At 38.9% G+C, this 23707-nt stretch overlaps 1 protein-coding gene and 1 long non-coding RNA gene across 14 annotated transcripts in view; one reads left to right on the forward strand and one right to left on the reverse strand.

Moving 5' to 3' along the window:
- Positions 1-735: 735 nt before the first annotated feature.
- On the reverse strand, positions 736-19474 carry LOC148054878 (uncharacterized). Of its 2 annotated transcripts, XR_015706398.1 has the most exons (5): positions 19318-19474; positions 16091-16197; positions 9823-9959; positions 6039-6105; positions 736-5183 (listed from the first exon to the last, which is right to left on the reverse strand). It is a non-coding gene; the product is annotated as an uncharacterized LOC148054878 (long non-coding RNA). The 2 variants fall into 2 exon arrangements; XR_015706399.1 differs by lacking the exon at positions 9823-9959.
- TACC2 (transforming acidic coiled-coil containing protein 2) overlaps positions 7392-23707 on the forward strand; it is a 151196-nt gene continuing 134880 nt past the window's right edge. For 10 of the 12 annotated variants that reach the window (XM_087765012.1, XM_087765020.1, XM_087765023.1 and 7 more), the window contains exons 1-2: positions 7392-7518; positions 19347-19475. The gene's annotated coding sequence lies outside the window, so the exon portion shown is untranslated. The remainder of the gene's footprint in view (positions 7519-19346; positions 19476-23707) is intronic. The other 2 variants (XM_087765013.1, XM_087765019.1) reach the window with 1 other exon arrangement.

The following is a 23707-nucleotide window of genomic DNA, read 5'->3' on the forward strand; positions in this document are numbered from 1 at the left end:
AATCCCCGAAAGTCGGCCGCTGAGGTCCGCTCACGGACGTCCGAGGCAGATTAAGCAAGTTTTCTGCTTTTAAAAAAGTTCAGCAGAAAGGTCCTAGAATTTTCACCTTTAATTAAGGAGGGGAAAACGTAATGATGAACCTGATGGTAACAAATCTTTCATCTACTTTAAGCTTCTCTAACATCTGAGGAGCAGAAGAGGTGAAAATTAGAGGCAAAGGGATGATACACTTGACTGAGCATCTCCAATACATGTATTTCCATATAATACGTAGAGATTAATCACTAAGCAGGGATCTGTGCTCTGGCAAATAAAGTCACAAATGTATACTTTGAAGTGGAATAGACTCCTGAATTAGTTAACCATGACCGGTGGCGTTGTTTATATGAAAGAAAACAAAGTTAAAGCAGAGTTAAATGTAAGAATGTGTATTATTAATTTACCGGGAAGAAATGTATCTTCGGTATTTTTAAGTTATCCACAACCAAGCATTACAAGTCTGGAAAATTCAGCAATATTCAAATTGTCATTTAATGATGAGCATTTCATATTACAGACTAAAAGAAAAGTTCTTTAATATATACTTTCTCCTCTCTTCCTATTCCTTTCCCAGTGCCGGTCCCATTAGAGTTGAGTTTAGCGTAATGATGGATCTGGCTTCTCATTTGGAGCAGCAGGGCCGTGTAATGTCCCTCATTGCCCTTATTTTCTCATAGTTCGTCATAAGTAGTAGTACTCTTGTATAAATATCAGTAGTTTAGAAGTGTGCTGAATGATTATTTCTGATGATCCTACTTTTAGAGTTCCTTGCAATAGACTTTTGCTTTATGTTATCACACCAATCAGATAAAACAGTCGTTAGCAATCTATTTCAGTTGTCAGTATAGAGTTTGCATAAGATTCTGATGTAAAGAGAATTAAAGGAATATGTAATAATATCGAGTTGCTATAATCGGTAAGAAATTTAAAACAGCCATATATGCTAAAGGTTTAATTCCTGCTTTCCTGGTTACGGCATGTAACTCCCCTTAATCATGGAATTCATAATGTTACAGTAATGCATATGCTCTCTGCTTCAGTGAACTACATAGTGTTCAAACATAGTGACAGGATTGCCTAGAAATTTTCACAATCTCAGTAAATTGTGAAACAGGAGGCAAGAGTTCAGAACCTTCACACTTTCACAGCGACTTCTTGAGGGCTTCAGTGGGCTGGAAACTGGTAAAGCAGCCAGAGAGACAAAAAGAAGTAGCTTAGTCATCATTTGGATCATTTAAGTCTGATTTTGTATTGGTTCTAAAGCAAGTTCTCATACACAGGATTCACAGTTGCAAGACTACATCTTCCAACTGACTCTTCTTTCACTGTTAATGTATATTCGTGTAACAAGCTAGAACAAGAAGGCATTCTAGGTATAACGAACACTAGTATTATAGATTTTCAAATTTGGAAATCTTCCACGTTATTGATACAGGATGAAATACACTTTGTATTACAGAAAAGGCATTGGGATGAAGTATTCTGTAATTTTAACAGAAAATAACAGTCATAAATAAGAGGGAAGATCATTAACAACAAAACCATATTGTTACTTGCATTGATGAATCCCAGATTTTTTAAAAGAACACGTAGAATAGCAGGGATTTCCATCCCCCTGAAGTCCCAAAACACAATCTTCTCTTCTTCATAGTGCATGTCAGTCAACTCCATATTTTCTTATACATTCATAATTCAGTTGAGCATTAATCCAGAGGTGTGTTGGGTTCTCCTGAGAACTTAACGTACTTGTGAAACTTGAGGCAAAATCTAAATGCGCTACTTACGGCAGGTTGATACAATTAATACGAAAATTTTCATAGAATCATAGCTTGCACAAGCTCTGATCCATACAAAAATATTGCCCATTGAAATTAATTCCTTGTGTGAATCCACTGAACCCAACAAAGCTATCCTAAAGGATGATTTTAACTGAATACGTTGTTTCAAAGACAACGGGTGCCACTTAATGTAATTGCAAATTATCAGTATAAGGGGTTTATTATAATACATTATTAGAATTACAATATAGCACATTAAATTTGATTTCTAGGAACTTTCCTAATGAGTTTTTAAAAATTATACCTTTTCATTGCAAGGAATCTAGGAATTTATTTGTAGCTTTCTCTGCTTAATTTCCAGGTTTAAATTAATTCTGCAAAATAAAAATACATGACACTTCGTATTTCATTATGTGATTAATACTATTGTGTTGCTCTAATTATTGTGGTGTTTTATTGGAGTATTTTTAGCAGGCATTCTAAAACACCTTCATAAATCAGACTGATTCAGTATACAGCCATGGATCTACCTTGTCTTCCCCAAATCAGTACTTCTGCTGGCCTACAGACTGCAACTACGCATAAGCTATCTTTCAAAATATATGTTTAAAATATTTTGGTTTTCAGTACAAAATGACTGAATTATAGTTTGGACTATTGAACAATTTTCTGTTCTTATACTTTGTGCCACTAGTAAAGCGCTGTCAAATTTGCGTTGCAAATTCCTTATGAGTAATGTGCTTTTGGACCCTAACACAGGAAGTCTCCAGAGAGGATCCAAACAGGACTGGGGCCCGTTGTACAATGCAGTACACAAACACATAGTAAGAAATATTTCCTATTCCAAAGCCTTCGTAACACAGTACAAAATGCAAAATGCTGAGCTTGGTGGGAGGCAAAGTAGTAAAGGGTTCAATATGGGGCGAAAGGTTCAATACCTTGCTGATGAAATCCTGTTGTATCCAGTCTCGTACAAACACTAATCTTGTGTTCCTGAAGATGGTGCTTGCTTTCTTGAAATCTGTGTTTGACCTTTCTTGGTGCTTAGACAAGCAGGGCCTTTTATTCATTGGGTACAAGAGCAAAATATCCCACAGACTGCTCTTTGTCTCAAATATACGCCAAAGTAGCAAAAAGTGTTCTTAAAGAGGCAAACCACATTAACCAAAAATGAAACACTAAAAAGTACTATAGTGCCACAAATACCGTACAGTATATAAATTCGCTTTTAACAAGATTGTTGTGCACTATAAAAGGATTTGAACAATTACTGTCACGTTCCTACAGTAGCTTGTATATATATGTGAAATAAGACCACACCGCATAGATCAGTGGAGTTTAATCTGAATTCAGTTTTCAGTTTCATCACAAAAAACTCTTTCACTGAAGCTACACACGTCACTTGGGAGTGGTAGGAATGAGCGGAAAAGCCTGCTGCTGCTCTTTGTGTGGACCAGTCTGTCACAGCACACACCATGCAGCTCTGTGTGAGACAGAAGGTGGATGCTATCAGGACTCCTAATTCCTGTTCCATCTTCTTGTTTCAGAGAGCAGACTGGCAGTTTCAGACAGCATAACCAAGTATCACGTCATCTTGGGTCATCTGGAGAAACTGAATCTGGGAGCACCAAGCATGAAGGTATAAGAACTTCACCTTTTTGCAGGAGGACGGAATTTCAGGGGTGGAAGTGTCAGCCAGCACAAGCCTCAGTGTGCTCCCTTGTGACTGGAGCGTGACACAGAGCCGTTGTGCCAGCACTGATTGTCCTGCAAGTAGGTAGGCACATATGTTCTGCAGTCCTGCCTTAGCTCTGCAAAGATGTCTAGGTTCTCGACTCCTGTTGATTTCAGTGGGAAGAAGTGCCTAAATTGTGTAGTAACTGGATGCTGTATTTCCAGCTTTTGCTGTAACAGTTGTCCATAAACTATCTTATCAAGTGAATGATTTTTGACCTGTGCTGTAGCAGTATTGTGGCCAGCAGGTTCCTGATACAGACAGTGAAAGGCATAGAAGAGCAGGAGAATGAGGGCTAAAACCAGTGTTTCGGGCTATAGGACAGGTGGTGAGGAACTCTTACCAGTCTCAGCTATAGCAAGGGCATATCGTGCATTATTCAGGAGAATTCGCAGCAGCGTTCCCCTCCCGTTCACAGTGACTCGGCATCCCACTGACAATTATTTTTGTAGGAAAACATGAGCAGACTGTGCAGTAAGCCGATTTTCAAACACAGTTTAACTGCTGGAAGCCAGAAGCGGCATCATGCAACCAGCAGATTCTGCCTCCTATGCCACTAACTCTGTTTAAGAATTACATTATCTGAAAATTAATTTACAACACATGCAATATCACCTCTCGTGTCCCAGACCTCACCTTCTAAAATAATGCCATTGCCTTCTATAAGCTGATTCACAACACACAGCTTCAGAAAAAGGGGAAATATAGGGGGGTACTATTAAGAAACTACCATATATGCCCTTAACATATGTGGGCTTTCTCCTCCCAGTGACTCCAGATGTCAGGATGGAAATATAGGCTTAACAAATGTGAGTATATGTGAGTTACAATTTTTTTAATGTCATCTGACTATGCTTAATATGAACTCAACATCTTGCAATATTGTCAGACACTCCCCTGCATTTTTATTTTGAGAGTTCTGTTTGTCCAGATGATCAGATCTCTACTTTCCTGACTCTTATGGTGTATATATGCCAATTGTTATTGTCAACAGTGAAAACAGTAACTTAAAAAAATGGTCCATGATCAGTTGATTGTGAGATTTTCAAATTGTTTTTACTCACCGAGACTATTTTTTTGTCTGACGTCCATTCAGTTCTCATACATGCACATATGAAAAACCTTATTCTCATTGAAATGAGAAGACTCACAGAGAGGAATCTTAAAATAAATATTTAATATTTATTAGCAGAGATTCACTGTGTGCAGATTTCACCATTCCCTTTTTCCTCCTGTCACAGTGCAGAAACGCACATAAAGTTCCTGAAATTTAGCAGAGGATCTCCAACTGAATTCTAATTCTTAATGCTGCATACTTTGTATATACCATGATACTCAGTAGCTCAAATGGAAACTGTGTTTCAGCAAGCAATAGGCAGTCTCCATTGTCATCACATACAGAGAAATATTTTTTTTTTTTTTATGGTGCTGAGCAGCGAATTACCAGTGGTGTTGACTGTGCATCTCTCATAACTTGGGAGCTGCCCAGCATGCAGGTGCTGTCATCTAGAGCCAATAAACTGTGGATCTACCACCATTCGATCTGGTTTCAAATCTAATCATTTGTCCCATTCTAGAAGATTGGTCTCCTGGTCTGAAGATCCCCAATCTGCTCGCAGATGTTCCTAGGCCTTTAATGGAAAAAGACATGTTTTTAAATGAGGCAGTTTAGTCACTGCCCAGGAGTGTTGCATATGATTTTAAAGCATAAACTTTTTGCATTTCCCTTGAATACACCAAAATAAATGCTGCTATTCAGGACGAAGAGATAAAGCAAGAAATTCATTGTCTGTGAACATTGCTGTACAGGACCTGTTGCCCGGTGATGGCTGTTCCTGACATAAAGATAATGCTGGTAATCTGAAATGGGGCCTAGACTAATTGAAAACATCAGAAACAAAACGTCTTGCGATACTTGCCATTCAGCTGCCAGCTCTGCAAGCAAACACAGATGAGGGGAATTTCTTTTAATGAGTGCAGCTAACTTAAAAAAAATGTTTTAGCAATGTAGAAGTGTAAGTTCATGTATTTGGTTCTTGCAGAAGCTTTTATTTCCATATTTACCGATAATCCTGTGGGAGGTTAAAAGTCTGGCACCAGATATTCTTTCAGCAGAGTGGATTAGGTTACAGCCTGTCAAATCACAGTATACATTGTGCCCGTCTAAGGTATTTTCAGAGGAATATGAAAGGACAATTATTAATAGAAGTCTGAGAAAAACCTGGGGCCCAATCTGGTGTGATGTCAGGGAAAAAAACCCTGACAGGATCAAACCCTCATTGGCATCAGGAACTCTTTAATGACTTGGAAGGTTTCGTTAAGTGAAAGATTGACACAAGATTGCTGCAACAACATGTGGAAGTCATGCTGGTGGAGACTAAAATGCTCAAAACCTTCCACTTTTTCCCTACAATCAAACAGCAATCTAGTTTAGGAAAATTAAAAAAAAAAATCTTTGCAAGAAGGAGCAGGAAATATATACATACATCAGTGATGCCTCAGAGCGGAGAATAGCCAGACAGCTGCTGCCTTGGTGGTCCATCCAGTACATTTCTAATGGAGGAACAAAGGAATTAAAAGCAAATGCAGAACAGTGTCAGATTTTTGCAAAAGAAAAAGGCAATTAGTGCTCTGTAGAGTTGTGCCCATATTTTGCATAACTGCATGGCAGTTTTTTGATATTGAAATTGTAATATGCCAATAATTTCTGTATTGTCAGAAAATTCATAGGAATTCACTTTTTTTTATAGCAATCTCTAGAAGTTATCACCTATTAGACATTGCCAACACCATGCAAACAATTAACTTAAACCTAAGCACTTCTGTGATAGGTTTATTCCTATCACAGCAATCATTTCTTCATGTTTTGTGATGATGTGAATATATTTTTACTACATGTGTTTAAAGGCCTGTAATTCACAACCTATTTTGAAAGAAATAATTTTTTTCCTCTCTGAAATAGTGTATTCCAAGGGAGGATTTTCCAAAAGTACCATGTAACTGAAAACATGCTCTACTTAAAAGTCATTTCTATGATTGGTGTGGGTTTCCCGTTCCAGTGACACGTGCTTTGCGGGTTTATAGTTAAGAAAATTCTGTACTGAAGTGGCATGTTTTTTTCCTGAAAGGCTTACAGATGTAACGCTCTAACTTCAACCACTACATTCAAACAAGTGGGCTGAAAGATCCATCTTACCCATCGTGAGAAGAGACAAGCTGCTTTCCCGCTTTTCTGACCGTGTGGGCAAGAGAAGACTGAACACAGGCAAAGGGATGAAGAATGGAACGGAGGCAGGCGACTTCTGCTTTTTCCGTCTCTCCCTCCTGCCAGGTAATCTACTAGCATTCCTAGACTTTAAATGTTTATTCTGAAGTCCAGCAAATCGTTCCTCATGAAATATGCCAAGCAGTGCTGACTTGCAATGGTTTTCTTAAGGCAGCTATCACTTTTAGCGATGCTGTGGTTATATACCTTTGTCATGTGCTAAAGTGATCAGTTTTCCCAAACTTAGCTTACTAAGTTAGTCAGGTGAGAGAGAGTCTGACAGCCTGATACTTAGTAGTTACAGTCCTGGAGTGAAAAGCCGGAGGGTAAAATTCCAGTTACATCAGTGTATCATGGAACTTGTCTCACTGCCTTAAGCAAACAGTATACTAACAACAAGGACAGCAGCCTGCGCCCGGTGTACAGGACCTATCTCCTGTTATTCTCATCCAGCAACTGAGAATTCCTGTGAAGAACTGATGTGTCATAGCCCTACAACTCCCTGGGTCAGATTCCTTACACTTCATAGCTATCCAGCATAGTGTTCTCAAACATAAGCCAATTCACATTAATAGAACACTTTCATGTGATCCAGGGAGAAAGGGGATCCATACACCAGCTAGGAGTGAAGGAGTGCAGAAGGTTATAAAAATCAGGCACAGAGTGGTACCTTTTTCATTTTTAGTCTAGAGGAAAATTGGGTAAGTAGTTTTTTATTAGTTCTTTAAATTTAAAAATATTTAGACTCAAAACAGTTTACTAATTATGTTTTAGTCATTACAAAAAGGCAGGGGACGTGTCTTATAAGTAAAAGAAACTTTTCTCCTTACCAGAAAAAAACAGTGGCTCCTTTGAGGTTCCATAGTTCCATGATCTCTTTTATAACTTGTTTTAAAATCCACATAACCTACAAAGTAGTCTGCAGGATGATGTCTATTTAGTCAGTATCTTTCTAAGACCAAGAGACTGATCATTAAGTGTGCATGTCCTAAAACAGCTGTTTTAAAAACATGTTATAACATTACAGATTGTAATAGCTATTTGCAAATGCTGGAGTTGTTCAATATGGCTCTCTTCCACCCTTGTTCTTTTTTCAGAAATAGTTCTAAGGATTTGTTTCAGAAAGGATTGCTTGTTGATTTTAAGTTGCCACGTAACGACAAGAATGTGTGTTTCTCATGCAGAGTTGCAGAGATAAAATTAGCTGGCTAGTCACTAGAAAGATTATGCAGATGTTTGACGATGTTCTTAAGTGAGAACTGACTACGATGTTTTGTCCTTTCATGCATAACGAAGTTTGCTTCAGGCTGTAAAACACTACACTGAACATCTGTAGGTAGAATATTGCCTCTGGTGACCCAAACCTTTTACAGATCTTCAGGTAGTTGAAGTCACTTCTAGCCTTTCCCACTAGGAGAACTAATCAGATTGAAATAATACTTTATTAGTTTGAGATTAACAAGAATTTGATTACGTTATTATTTTGAACGTCGATGGCATTATATTGAAATATGTTCTCAACATGGCCCCTTCAGCTATTTCTGGATTTTTTTAATGAACAGGGTTTATATTACCACAATGTTTTGGTATGTTTTGTATGTTTTGGAAACTACTTTTTAAGTAATCTGCCTTGAAAGAGATACGTTTATCTTCAGGCAGAAACTAACAATCATATTGACAGACGTGGTATGATAGTGGCAGACATGCTTTTCTCTGTATTATAAAGTTGGTATTTTCTACAAAACCTGATCCTATAAAAAACAGAGTGCTTATTGCTTGAATTTCTTTCTCATGATTCAGCTATTCAGGATCAAGCTGCTAATTACCTTGGCATAGACCTCTTTCCCTTTACACAGCCCAGGAGATGGGTTAGAAACCCACCATACATGTAGGAGTTAAGAAAAAAATCTCCATCCCTTCATGTCAAAGCTTTTTAATTATAGATCTAGATCATAATTAAGTAGATCTTAATACATATATCCATAAGTCTTATTTTAAAGGGATTTTGGAAAGGAGAAAGGTAGAAGGGCTGGTAGTTGGCCAGGAATGTAAGAAAGATGGGCCTATGGATGGAGATCTAATCCTCATTGGCTTAGTTTTCAGTACCCTGCCATCTGCACCTACATCTACATCTACATCCATGCATTTTTCCATCTTTAAAACAGAGATCTGTGACAATGACAGGCTTGGATACCCTGCCTTGGGGAGATCAGTAATCACTTTGCGCATGCTCCAGAATTATCTAGTTAGTATTTTTCATCCAGCATTTTGACAATCCCAGGGCAAGCTGTGGAAAGCAACCTAGTCTAGGAAAAAGCTGATCTAAGTTATATTGTAGCTTGGTTATTTTATCAGTAAAGCAAGTTGTCAATGACTGGATGTGCTTGGATTGTCACACGGGCGCTGGTTTGTGGGGTGATTAGAAAGGACACCTGCTCAAAGCCACTCAAACAGCCTGCTGCAAAAAAGGAATAAAATAAATGCCCCCAGTTCCAGCCGTACACTTCATATTCACAGGTATGCCTGCAGACCATTTCTCCCTTATACAAAAAATAATTTACATTGTAAATTGCTTGCTTGTTATTTTGTGGGGCTTGATACAAAGCAAGCAGGATATAAATAGAAAGAGAAGCAATAGTTTGGAGAGCTTCCAGAGTAGGCGGCGGAGGGGGGCTGAGGGGGAAACATCTCTGTGAAGGTTCAGGTTGTGAAATCTCCTGCAGGCTGTGGTAGGGTCCCTTTTGTCTTTGGCAGCTTCCATTCAGGTGGATGGGAGGAAGGTATTTTTGAAGAATATTGAGGATATTCCTTTCTTGTCACTTGAGGCTTTCTTTACAATTCTCTTCTATCTGTCATCTTTTATGGCATTATTAGAGAATGGCAATATTAGAGAATGATTTTATGGCAGTATCAGAGAATGATTGACCTGTAACGCTGGGCAGCTTTTGATCAGTGCTGTGCTGCTTCTTTCAGTGAGGGAACCAAGCTTTATAGTGATCACTGACCTTTTTTCTGGAAAGGTGGGCCTTCATTCTGGGGGAGGTGGGAGCCACTACTCAGGCTGCAGAAGACTCAGATCAGATTTTGTTTTCTGATGCCAGTGGAACAACATTTATAGAAGCCTCTTAAGTCCATAACAAGTCTGAAAAGAGTAAAATCTTATCTTACATCTATGATCTAGGCTTAAAGCTAAATGAATAGCTTAAATTCAGTTGATTCTGCATTCAATTGTAGCAACTAATGGTTGGACAGCCAGTATAAGAGTAGTGCCATCACAGATTATAGTTTTTATTTTTCTTGACATAAACCTTTTTAAGTACTGGCTTCTAAAAATCACATGGTGAAACAAGTTCGATTTAATTTTTGTATGTTTTCATTAGAAGCTCCTGAACGCAAGATATTATGAAAATATATCAGTTGATCAAGATACATGTACATAATATACAAGGCTCAGCAAGTTTGACAAAATACTGAACTATATATTCTTGCCAAATTAAATTTGTCATAAAATGCTAGTTAAGACTTGACAGACTCATTTACTTCTCTGGTTTCACAGCAAGCATATGATCCAGCTAGCCCTCTTGGTTCTTGGTCAAACCAAAGACTCAGCCAGCTCTGAGTCCTTGCAAATGGATTAGGATATGTTTGTTTGCTTCATGTGTAAACAGTAGTGCGCTGCGGGGAATTTACAGGACTGTAATAGGACTGTACATAGATAAAAGGTAGGAATGATTTATTTTGTTACCTAGATGAAATGTGCTTTTCTGAATATAAGTAATCAGAAAAGCTTCACTGATTCATGGCAAGCTGACTGCGCGTATAGTGTAAACACTTTTTCTTGCTATCAAAACATAATGTGATAGATATCATGCTAATAATTTTTTTGTGTATGAACGGTAGCCATATGTGCAATAGAAATATTTTAGAAGGAAACAGGACCAGTATAATTGTGAGTAAGAAAGTAGGACTATAAGATTATCTCCGTAGAGGCAATGAAAGAAAACAGGAAACTATTAGTGAACCAACACTGTAGCTGTTTCTGCAGAATAGATCTGACTAAGGAATTCATCAAATTAGACAAAATGGCATGTATTTTCAAAGGAGTTCTTTGGGAAATATGATTTCAGAACATTTTCTCCCATTCCCAAAACATGCTTCCTCCAGCAGACCTGTAAAAAATATAGCTATTTTGGGGAGATGCACACTAAAATAGAGCAGGGATATGTCCCTCAGCCCTATTTTCTATGATTCTATGAAGTGTCAGCCAAACAGCACCATTTCCGTGCACTTAGGGTTCACTGTCAGATTTCACTCATCCTCCAAAAGAGGCGGAGAGGATGTTTCTAGATCTTCTGGAGCAAAAGCAATTTTTGATGTTAACACACTGACATTGTGAGCAACTTCTAGTTGAAGTCAGAAGCACAGAGATTGCTGCAGTAAAGGAGGGAAAAAAAGTACAAAATAGCAGTTCATGAGTATCAAAATCCTAATTTTTATGGCACAGTTTTGGGTCTTCCCTGCATAGATTTTAATGTGCTCCATTTTGGTTTTAGCATGGTATAGACTGCGAATCCTCCAACACTTCCGAGGGATATGTGTGTGATGTATTATACATAGCTGTCTCTCACTTCTGTTACTATTACCTTAGTATAATGTGAGCTGTTGACCTATTTTTCATCCTCACAAAAAACCTTTTGATTAGACTATAAAGATTTTTGGTTTTATATTTCTGTATGTGTCTCTGTATTATATATACAGCATATTGATACAATTGAAACTACAGTAATTGTTATTAACCGTTGGAATAAGTTGCATGCCTACTTGTTACAATGTCTATTACTCACAGTTTCCATGCCACTTCCAACTGTAAACTGAAAATTATACTTAACCACTTTCTTTATGAGAAAGAGCTGATTTTACCCACAAATTTGGAGTATTGCAGTTTTATTGAACCCATATGAAAATCTCTGCATGATGCAAGGGGGCAGATGTTTAAATTCATGATCTACATAAAGTTGGGGGTTTTTTTGAGTTTCTGGGGTAGACTCTTAACTCATTGCATTATTCACATCAAAAGGTGATGTGTGTCGGGAGCATTAAGCATGGAGATATTCTTGCATTCGAATAAACTAGCCTTACATTTCTTAATTGTCATACTTGCAATATTTAGTCCTGCATGAAGACTTGCCAGCCCAAACCCAATATTCGAATCATGGCACTATTAAACCATTTCTATTGGTAAAAAGATTTCAAGAGTTTTGGAAATTGCACTTAAGCCTTTTGGATTAGCATATCCTACAGTCTCATCATATCTTTCTATGTCAAGTTCTGTTCTTACACCTGAAGTTAAAAGAGGTTTGATTCAACCTATAGGCTATCACACTTTTCAGAGAAGAATATGATTCTTTTCTAGATGTACAGGACTTCACCAAGTAACCCTTAAGAGTTTGCTCATGCAACAAAAAAGAATCACATCTGGATTGTCCTGGTTTCGGCTGGGATAGAGTTAATTTTCTTCCTAGTAGCTGGTACAGTGCTGGGTTTTGGATTTAGTATGAGAATAATGTTGATAACACACTGATGTTTTGGTTGTTGCTAAGTAGTGTTTATACTAGCCAAGGACTTTTTAGCTTCCCATGCTCTGCCAGGTGCAGAAGAAGCTGGGAGGGGCCACAGCCAGGACAGCTGACCCAGACTGGCCAAAGGGCTATTCCATACCATATGACGTCATGCCCAGTATATAAACTGGGGGAGCTGGCCGCGGGGCAGCGATTGCTGTTCAGGGACAGGCTGGGCATCGGCCAGCGGGTGGTGAGCAATTGCATTGTGCACCACTGGCTTTGTATATTCTTTTATCCTTATTATTACTATTTTCTCTTCCTCTGCTGTCCTATTAAACTGTCTTTATCTCAACCCACAGGTTTTACTTTTTTTCCCCGATTCCGTCCCTCATCCCACCGGGGTGGGGAGGGTGAGCAAGTGTCTGTGTGGTGCTTACTTGCTGACTGGGGTTAAACCACAACAGGATATAAGAAGATACCAATCTTGATTCACTTTAGCCCTTAAATTACAGAAGGTGGTACTGTATATACTCCAAACATACATGAACTTTAAACTGAACAAAAAATTGTAGGTCTTATTTTGTGCTCATTCCATTGACTTGAAATACAGTTAGTATCCACTTTTTGGGTGTAAGTGACTGATATTTAGTTCCCTACATTCTGTCATGGTTTCATGTTAAAAGCAGAAGTTTTGTATTTTTCCATTTACTAATACCTTAAAGTGCTTTGTGATTAAAAACAATTGATGTAACTGGGAGACAGAAGTGCCATCTGTGAACCTGCACATGGCGTCAGCCCAGGCATTCTTTTTAATATTAACTCCTGCTCTAACAGGAAAAGGTGGTTCTTTGCCAGCAAGTCAAGGATGTGCAGTACAAAAAGGCACTTGGATCTTTAATATCCAAAAGAGACTGTCATAAGGCTTGCATAAACATGTAGTATTTCTATCTGAAATATGAAACCTCAGAAAAAATCTGCCAAGCTAAAACACTTCAGTGCTACTTTTCCCACTGCACTGGTCTTCTGCCATCATCTAAGATACTGGTGCTGACTCTTAGCATTTTGCATTCCAATGAATCTTTACTTTTGAGTCCGCATCCAAATATGCATCCAGTCACTGGATTGCAGTGATAGCACTGTGTGCTAAGGTTATAGACATCAATAGGTGCAGCTGGAGGAGAACCGGGGCAATGTTGCTTATTTCCATTCACTTAATTACCTTTTGTTATTTTTTTAGGGATGAAAAGAACAGCTCAATGACAGTAGACAAATAGATAAATGGTAGATAAATAGAAACCAACTGCAAAATCAAATTTCATCTATTCATCTGTCAAGTTCCATCTGTTGTAATGACCAAAACCAAAATAATGATAGCCAATGTTCAAAAAACATAATTAGATTTTGATGTTAAAATCTTACTGAGATGAAAGGGGAAATTCACATCTTTAAGAACCAGGCTGTTTCCAGACTCAGGAAGCCAATATTGCTGCCATTTGCAGATGATTTCTGAAGATTTTCTTCCCAAATTTTCATTCAGTATTACAATCCCTGCTTAAAAATGTAAATATAGTGCCTAATTATGTATAACAACAATGATTTTGTGAGCCTGGTCTCCAGGGAACCTTCCCCAAATCAAAACTGAGATTGAGTTAAAGTACTGCAAAGCCTGCGTCTAACATATTCACTAACGATGAAGAAATGCCAATGGAAAAATACGCCTGTAAATTAAGAGTGAACTTCTGAAACTGGATATTGTTTATATTAGTGGAAAATGATAACATGAATATAAATAGTGTAGACCCAGCTGGACAAGGCAATACGTTATATGAGTTTAAACCTGTCATTAGGAGAAGCTGATTAGGTTTATGTCTGTCAAAAGGATGAAGACTTGTGCCATCTGTAACAACAGTGAGCAGCCTAGTTAACTTTATTTCCACCAACCACCATGGATCAGTAGGACCACTTCCCACCAACATGTCATTAGATCGCCTTTTAAAAAAGCCACTCCCACAAAGGCAAACATCAAGAGCTCCAATTTAGAGTAGGATAATGCAGTTTAGGCACCAGTCATTGTCACCAGATTATCATAAAAACTTTAAGGACTGTCTTTAACTGACTTCTCAATCTTGTTTTGCATGCCTGCTTAATTGAATCAAAGGAGTTAAGGGGGAACATAGGTTTATAATTTACATTCATATTCATCTTAAACAGTCATTCATTACACTCATTGTAAACATTATGTTATAACAGTGATGAAACAATGGTAATGACAGTAAGGAAGCATTCTCATTATTATGCAATTATTATCCTTTGGAAAAAAGCAAGTGAAAATTATTTTAGCCTTACTGGTTTTCTTTCCTTCTCTATTTATGATATCTTTAATGATACCTCTGTGATGTTATTGTGCACAAAAATGTTCTTGGCTAGCCCTTACAAATAAGCCTAAGGAAGTATTTTGGTCCTGATCAGCCTTGAAATGTGATGAGGTCTTTTTGTGCAGGGCTAGATCAGTGTAACATCCTTGAGAAGAGTCCCTCATTCAGTATATATTCCATGTAAAATATAACCTATTCTTTTAGAACAGCAATGCCAAATCAAATCAGTAGTTATTTTCATTCTGTACTGATATTCTGAGGGTTGAACACTAGCCCTATTTTCCCATTTTGTGCAGGATTACGCCGTATATTAATGGCCTAATCACTCAAGACCTCTGTGCCTCAATTTCTACTTTTGTAAAATATCGGCAGTGTTATCCTGCTTTGTGAATCAGTGAAGAACTTGCATAAGTAATCCTACCTACATATTTACAGTACATGAATGTAAAAGTGTTGTGCTTACTTAATATAACTATTTTCAAGGTGCAGAAGATTGAAGGAACTCAACCAGTTTAATTTCAAAATAAATATTTTTTCAGCTAAGTTCAGCATCTTTGTAAACAATGATTCATGGCTTTATGAACACTATCTGGACTACAAAATCATTCCAGGGGTCAGTGACTCAGTTCCCAGAGTTAGTCCTGCAAAGGTCTAGTATAGTTCCTTGGACTCGAGTCTGAAACCCAACCCTGGTCTGGCTATTAACAAGTTGTCTTGAGGTGCAAGTCTACTGAGAGGCTTATTTTCATAGCCTGCCCTCACTACTGGTAAAACATGGCACATCTGGAGTGAGAATATTGTTCACTGCTAAATATTCAGTAGCTGAGTTTGTAACCAAATTTATTCTCACCCAGTGACCAAACAGCTATCACGAGATTATGAAAAACAGCTTCAGGCTAAATTGTCTCTAACTGAGGATGAAGGATGTAACCTGTATAGGATATATGCTTTTATATATACATGATATGTAATATATACATGTGTATATATGTGTGTGAGTGTGTGGATACCTGATTACGTACCTGTGTTGGGCCAGCACAAAAAGTCAGTAAGTGTCCAGCCCTCAGCCCAAGGAAAGTCTCTGAGTGTTGGAGGCTTTCTCGAAGCCCAAGAACGAGTCCTCCCCTCCTGTGGTATTTGTGTGGGCATGACGGGTGTGTTAGCACGAAGCCCAGAAAGCAGCTGCAACCTGCCAACTCTGACATGTCAACACACACCTCAGGCCAAGAAAGCAGGAGATGAAATACTGCTGCCATCCGCAACTAGGGAGAGACAGTTGCTGACAGCTGGTTCAGACTCCACAGCTAAAGGAGAACAAGAAGGAAGGAATCTCTTACCTTCTGAGCAGCTTTACGCCTTGCCTCTTCTCTGCCATTTTCCTCAGCTCTCAGAAAACCAGACCATATGGCAGCTCTTTGCTCTTCCTTGTATATCCACTGAACGGCTTAGCCAAAGGGAGGAGAAAAAAGGGAATGCAGAAGAAACAGGTAAACACTACAGAGGGGACAGCAAGGAAAACAGTTTGAAGAAGAAAGAACCTGAAAAGAGGCAAGAAATAATTCGCTTTGTGATGCGTTCTTCCCATGCTTTATATGTGCCTGTAGAGACCTGTTAAACCAACTAGTCCCCACCTTGCTTCAACTGGTCCTCACCTTGCCTCAACTGGTCCCCACCTTGCTTATGTCTCCTTTTCCGCCTCAACATAACATGGATTTTTGTCTCTCTGAGTTGAGTCCCACCATCCCCAGTGCCATGACGGGGCACCACAGCAGGCAGATCAACTCTGGGAGCAGAGAGCCAGCAGCTTCTGAAAATCCACCCGTCACCTCAGACCTCCCACCGTTCCTTCCAAAACTTTGCCCCAAGTCAGAGCAATGTTCTTCCTGCCTCATCTTTGAGCTTTAGGAACAGGGATCCTTCACTTTGAGTGAATGACTGTGCATTTCGAGTGTGACAACACACGTGCGCTCTGCCAAGCTGGCTATGGACCTGAATTATACAGTCATATATGTCTCATCATACAAGTGTGGGTGAGATATTTTTCATAAATCATAATCAGCTGTTTTTAAAAGGCAGGCAATAATAATAAGGAAATCATTTGCAGTCCTGCACAGTGACAGGCACAGATTGACCAGGTGAGCTATGTAGGTCAGCCTCCTCTGTAGCTCCCAAGCCCTGCTAGCTGGTTGTGGCGTTAGGAACTTAAATATGAAGCCTTTATCCAGCTCTCCATAGCCACATACTGCATGTGGACAGAGAGAGAGTCAGTGCCACCGCACAGAGCTGTGTGTTTCATCTGGATCACCAGCCTTCCTGCTGACTTAAGTGCTGCATATGGAATCTGGTGAAAAACTGCTGGTATAAATGTGGTTTGGAAAAAGAAATGCTCCAATACTTGAATGTTACTTTCTGGATCATATCTATTTTGTGAAATACTTTTGGCATCACTTTTAAAGACTGAAAGTCCTCTGCATTACTTTGACATCTGCAATCAGTGCAAATAAAAGGGAATATACATGTGCTCAAAACATTTAATGCTCAATGCACAAGAGAAAGATTATTCAGATCTGCAGATGTAGGCACTGAGAACCATTTTAAACACCCTGAGGTGGCCGTGACATCCTCATGGGACTGGCAGATAAAACACAAAACTTATCTGAGACCTGTGCCTTCCAGAGAAGCAGTGAGAGGATAAGCAGGATACCCTAAGGTGTCCAGTGTGACACTAGGTGTCTCTTTTAAGCAGTAGAATCACACCTAAGATTTCCAGAATCACTTTTATTTATTATTGCGTGAAACTATACAGTATTATGAAAGTTCCGTTACAAGCTGAAATGACAGAGGTTGATTTTTTCAGCTGGGAAAATATTCCTAGACAGAATGTAAAATAAAATTAATTAGCACCCCCATGTTGCTTTAGGAAGGGTACCTCCTGATGGAGATTCAAATGACATTAGCTCAAATTCCAGCATAGTCTGGCAACTGGAGCACGCTGAGGAAGCCAGCGCTGACATCCTAGTTCTGCCACTTGGTGGGTTTTTTTACCTTGAGGTAATTAATTCATCTCCAAAGAAATACGCGTCTTCTTCTGCACCATTTGTGCCATGAATGTTTAGATTAAAAGATCTGAAGGAGGGAGGAGGGACTATGTGTACAGACACTAAAACAAGAGGTAAAGTCTTGCAGGCACTTGATGTCTCTCACTACTTTCTAAAATAATTTCTAAGGGTACTATGCATAATGAGGCAGTCACGTCTTTCCATAACTGTTATCGGTTACTTCATTACTGTGAGTGTGAATAAAACTTTGCCAAATACCTTAGCTATATGAAGAGGTTGAACCCCATCAGAAGTCAGAACACTTTTGGATCGCAGTGTTTTTTTCCAGGTTTCACACTGTAGCAAAATAATTCCTGTTCAGTTCCTCCCCAAGCACTGAGACTTTGCAGCCTGACCCCCTCCAGTGCCACAGCTGGACCCCACGGTGCGCTGACGTCCGCAGCGCAGGAGTGCCATGAAATGCTGCACTGGCGTGATGAGAAGCAATGCAAGTGTGCCATAGATCGGAATTTTCCAGGCCAGGTTGTTATACTGATTGAAAATTAGCCCAAAATGGGAAGAATAATTTTTAACTTTCTTAATCTGTTTTTAAAAAAGTTCTTTTGTCTCTTGGTAGCAGGTGCTCAGAGTCCCCCTGTTTCTTTTCTTTCATACTTGTACATTAAGTGGAGCAAATCAGCCAAGGCTGGGCTGTGTCAAAGAGCTGTCCCATTCGCTGTCCTCTAAATCCTCAGTCCTACCCTATATTCAGCAGTGCAGTCCTGATAGGCAGTTTCTGGTTATCCTGGGGGAAGGGCAGCAAAATACCATTTCACAGCTCTCACAAAAGGCCAGCTCAGCGTTTTGTTGCCAAGCAACATCACGATTTTACAGCAGATCCAGCTGCTGATGTTGCTAAGCAACATCTTTCCCATCAAGTTGTGCACTTTTAAATCGTTACGTGTTTACTAATTCTCACTATAGGATTATGTTTTCCCTCCCAGATCTTGATATTTGCACTGTTAGAATTTGTGAGAAAACAAGGGCTGAGAAAACATAGGTCAGTCATTCTTGCAGATCTCTACAATACTGTTCTAATATGCAGAAACTAAGAATTATTTTGCATTAGTTACATCACGATCAGAGAAGAGCGAAAGTCTGAACACCCCCCCTTTCTTCTCTTACCTAAGAGAATAGCTGGTGCATAATGGTATGCTCAGTGCTTCAGCAGAGCTTTGCAATGATGTATGTGTAGTATCAATCATGTGAAAGTAAGGAACATAAAAACATTTTGTCTTATTTTGGCAGTATTTATACCATAAAGTAAAATGAGCTCAAACTAAATTATCTTATATAAATACCTAAGGTAGCATGTATTCAATATATAAGAAGCTAACGTATCTGAGTACTGTGTGGTTGGTAAGTATACCAAATACTGTATATACTAGGATTACATTTGATCACTCATGACAAATTACTTGGATCTTACTGAAATGCCTAACTCATTAACCCGCTACATAGCTTACCTTTAAGTCTGAGCTGTGCTTTCCCCTAGTTTGAGTCTTCCAGTCCTCCTGGGTTAGATCCTCTTTTGATCAAGAAGAGGCAATCTCCCTGGATGAGCATGAAGCGTGGATGAGGAACTGCAGGGGAATTCCAGCAAATAACAGTCAAGCAGCCCGATGTGAGTACATCTGCTCCCACCAGTTCTGTCATAAAATCAAAGAGAATAAATCAAGACATCAGAGGATGAGGAATGCTCTCACAGTTAGTGGTTTATGCAAACTGATTTGACTTCATACTGGAACAGAGGAGAAGGGTAGCATCTGCATAGGTGGGAACAACTTGCAGTGAATAGGTGTTGCTTGGGATAGGACTGGAGCGTATCCTAATTTAGACACGAGAGTGGGTCAGAAAACTGACCCAAAGATGTAACATCAGTGTTGTCAGACAGAGTTGTTCTAGGTCCAGAGATCAGAGGGCACGGTTGCTCTATTCGCATGTATGTCACTCCCCTCATTTCACATGACTCATGGTTCTGGCAGTAGTGCAGTTGTCTGCGTGGCTTTGCAAACCTTACACAAGGTTAGCCAAACAGAGGGATTCTCCTTTGCACATGTGTTGATAAAAAATAAAAATATAAATCAGAAATGATGATCAACTACCAGAAGGTCATTTTCCCCACAGTTAGTGCCAGACAATTGTTTTGCAAGGCAGCTTCTTCACTTTCACCTCGTGGCATTTTCTGGCCTTAGCTATAGAAATGGAATAGCATCAAATACGAGTTCAGTTTCTGTTTATGAGGAAATAATGCAGGTAGCAGAAGTGAGGATATATTGCCAGGCTTGTGTTTTCCTGAGCTCCCACAGGATCCCTGTTCTTAAATTCATGGCAGAGCGCCTAAACAAAAACATTGCATAATTTGTTGTCTATAGGCAATGAATTTTACAATGGCCCTATTTTGTTTTCTAAGGAAGACCACACTAAAACTTTGATTTGATGGACTTCAGCTTTTCTGGATTCTGAAGCAGGCTGGGGAGACCAGAGAAAAGGGGATGTGACAGCCGCTTTCACATCTTTTAGTTTTTGAGCTTCACTATAGATCTTGACTTTTCCACCTTGAACTCTTACAGGTATAGCACAGATTTATTTGACATGTTGTATTACCCACACACCACCAAACCCACTCACATGTACCTTCCTTTATAACCTGAAAAAGCTCAGGGAATACAGGTAATTTATTTCTGATCTGTGGAATTGTTCTTTGATCAGTAACAGTGGCTTGAGGTGGTATAATAATGCTGGAGGCTTGGACTGCTGGATCACCAACTTCATAAAAAAGGAAAGGTTAAAAAGACAGGGCTGTTCATGTAGTCCCTGACCCTGCAACTGTTCATTCCAGCTCTTCACATGCCCAGTGTTTTCAAGCCAGATGTTTGTAGACCAAGACTTTGTGGGACAGAGAACAACCACAGGAAAGCCAGCAGACAGCGTGTAGCTGCCCTATGAAACCCTGCCTCTTCATGGCAGATATGAATTTTCCATGCTAGAGTCAGTAATGCTGCCTAGGAGCTCTTCAAGGTGCGGTAAACCGACAGCTGGCAGTTCCTTTGCTGGTGGCACCAGCAAGCGCCACGGGTGTTTACAGAAACTTGTTAATCGCTTGGAGTTGCCACTAATGATAAATACACTGTCTTTTGTTATCAGCTGTCTTTCTGAGCACCCCTTCGTGGAAGCATTGCTGGAACGGACCATGAGCATTAATAATAACAATTAGCTGGCCCATAAACCAGAACTTCTTGCAACATCACATTTCAAAGGGTTTTTGTCATGTCTCCACCCTTCAGGATGATTAAATGGGAAATGATTTCAGCATAAGCTGAACAGGAACATCAACATTTGTTAGCAGGTATTTCTGAGAGCTTTCAAGAGTAATATGAGAAAATGAAAGGCAGACTTAAACACATAAACGAACTTGAAAACAAAATGCTGAACAGATACTCCCCCCAATACTGATTTTCCCTCGAAAACACATGCATAACTTGAATGTGCTGTTGATACTATTTCACTGAACAATTTTTGTAGTGCCAGAAGCACTGCTCATACCACAGGCCAAGAAACACTGGAAGTGAAATATATTTTAACCAAAATCCATTTTCTCTGGGGTTGTTTTTGTGAAAAGCATTAGTACTCAATTTATGACATGCAGAGCCATAGCAGTCTCCCGGGAGCAGGGGGAGGCCCGGGTGGAGGAAGTATAACTTGTTTTCTTTTTCGCCTGGGGTGGAGGCAAGTTGGTTGTTCAGCAGGTTATATGAAGGTGGGTCCCTGAAAGAAAGCCTACATTTCATGTCAGTCTGAGGAGAAGTAGGAGGAAAATAAGGTGAAAACTTGTGAGGTGAAGATGGAAGGAATGGTTTGAAGACATGCTCTAAGAGTGTCAGTGAATCCAAAGCTGCTAGATGAATCCTGGAATGTAAGTGTAAAGTTAAACATTTGCTCGCTCGCTTTCAGGAAAGCAGTTATTTTACTGTACAAGCGCAAAAGTCTCTATGGGCTGATCAGACCTATTTGGTACTAGTGAGCAATTTTTGAGATATGTAGCGTTAAAGTACTTTTAATAATGACATGTAAATTGTAAAAGATAGTATAGAAAGATGAGAAAGATTATCTTTTGGTTAACCTATGTTTATTTAATGAATGGATTTTTAGCATGTTTTTAATGTTTATTTGAAATTCTATACATATGATAAAGCACTTGTAGTTTGCAACCTAAGTAATGCTTGTGCACTGAGAAAATGTTTTAGAAATCATGTATGTAAAAAGGATTACAATAACATTGTAATCTGAAAAATTATCTTAGTTACTCTGCAGTGTAATTCATGCATTATTATTATCACTTGTCTCATTATGGCAGAATCTATAATGACTTTATTCCCTATTTATGACATTTATCTTCATTATTAAGCAGATGGTAATGTGAGAATTATGTGTCAATTGTGAAATTTCATACTCTAGGGAAAGAAAAGAGTAAGCAGACAGCGTGATATGATATGTTAGTGGAGATTTGTGATGGCTGGCACTTTTGCCATGCTTTCGTAATTTTCTACTTTGATTCCTGTACCTTTTAATAAAAAACTGTAAATAAAGCGTTTATTCTTTCAACTGAATATTACAAATTTGGCCTCTATTAGCAGTTGCTGTTCTTAACAGTCAGTATTGCTGAGTTGGTGCAGAAGCACTGGGAGTGTATTATGCACTGGAGTGAACTTAAAATAAATAGAGTAACATTATGTCATACACTGGCTAATCTATTTAAGAACTTGATAAGCAAAATTTGCATTTTCCACAACGGATATACAAGACCCAACCCCAATTAACCATTAACTTGGAGAGTTTCATTAATTTCATTCAGCTTATGTTATTACTGCAAGTGCTTGTGAGGGGACAGTTTTGAGAGCTTTAAATTTCCTGGTGTTTTCACGTGATGTCTGTGGAAACAGGAGAGGAGCTGGGAAGAGAAAGCTCGTTAGGTCGGTGGCACAGAAATGCCAGTACATTCACTCCTAGGGAAATCTGCTGGCTGTTGAGAGAAGCATATTGCTATAGCGAAGTTATTATTTCTCTCATGTGCATTGAAACCTTAGTTAGCTGCTCTAACAGCGTGAGAATATTTTGTTGTATCAATACATACGTAAAATATTATAATCTTAACCTGTGGTCTTGGAACGTTTCACTGAGCTGGGCCTGAAAAGATTTGTGTGTGCGCACTGCTTCATGATGGAGTACTTCGTACTTGGGGAATAGTGATTTTGAAAATATTACTTACAGTCTTTAATTTAGTTCAGTACTATTTTAAAACAGTAGAGGATTTGGCAGTAATCTCAGCAGGTAAAACCTAGTGTTGCTAATTAATCGCTAAAGGTGCAATCCTGGCCTCAGTGATTTCAACAGGAGCAAGTTCAAGCACCAATATATCCCCTGAAGACACTCAAGTTTAAACAGAGCATAGCTTAAAAGCACAATACCAAACTTCTCTCTCTCTCTGAGCCTCCTGTGAAGAAAAATAATCTTTCAAGTTTAAAAAAGTGTACTGTAGTAATAAGTAATAACATTCCTTAAAAGCTTATATGGTTTCCTTGGCTAACAAAGTGCAATCTTTCTTTTCCAGCCTGATTTTAATGGAGTTTTTCTTGACATGTGCCGCAGACCAATCTCACATTCTTTGGGAAAAAAAAATTGAAGAGTGTGTAATTTTCACCTATCCAGTAATACAATAAATACAGTGAATTTAAATTCCTCAGCTCCAAAATAAAATGTCTAGAACAAGAAGGAAATGTCTATAAGTGAATCTCTATTGTGTACATTTACTATTGAGTATCCTTTTCAAAAAAATACAGACATTAATAATGCCTG

This window comes from Nipponia nippon, unplaced genomic scaffold (genome assembly GCF_047370975.1).
Source record: "Nipponia nippon isolate SJK-2023a ecotype South Korea unplaced genomic scaffold, ASM4737097v1 scaffold_3, whole genome shotgun sequence".
Classification (NCBI taxonomy): Eukaryota; Metazoa; Chordata; class Aves; order Pelecaniformes; family Threskiornithidae; genus Nipponia; species Nipponia nippon.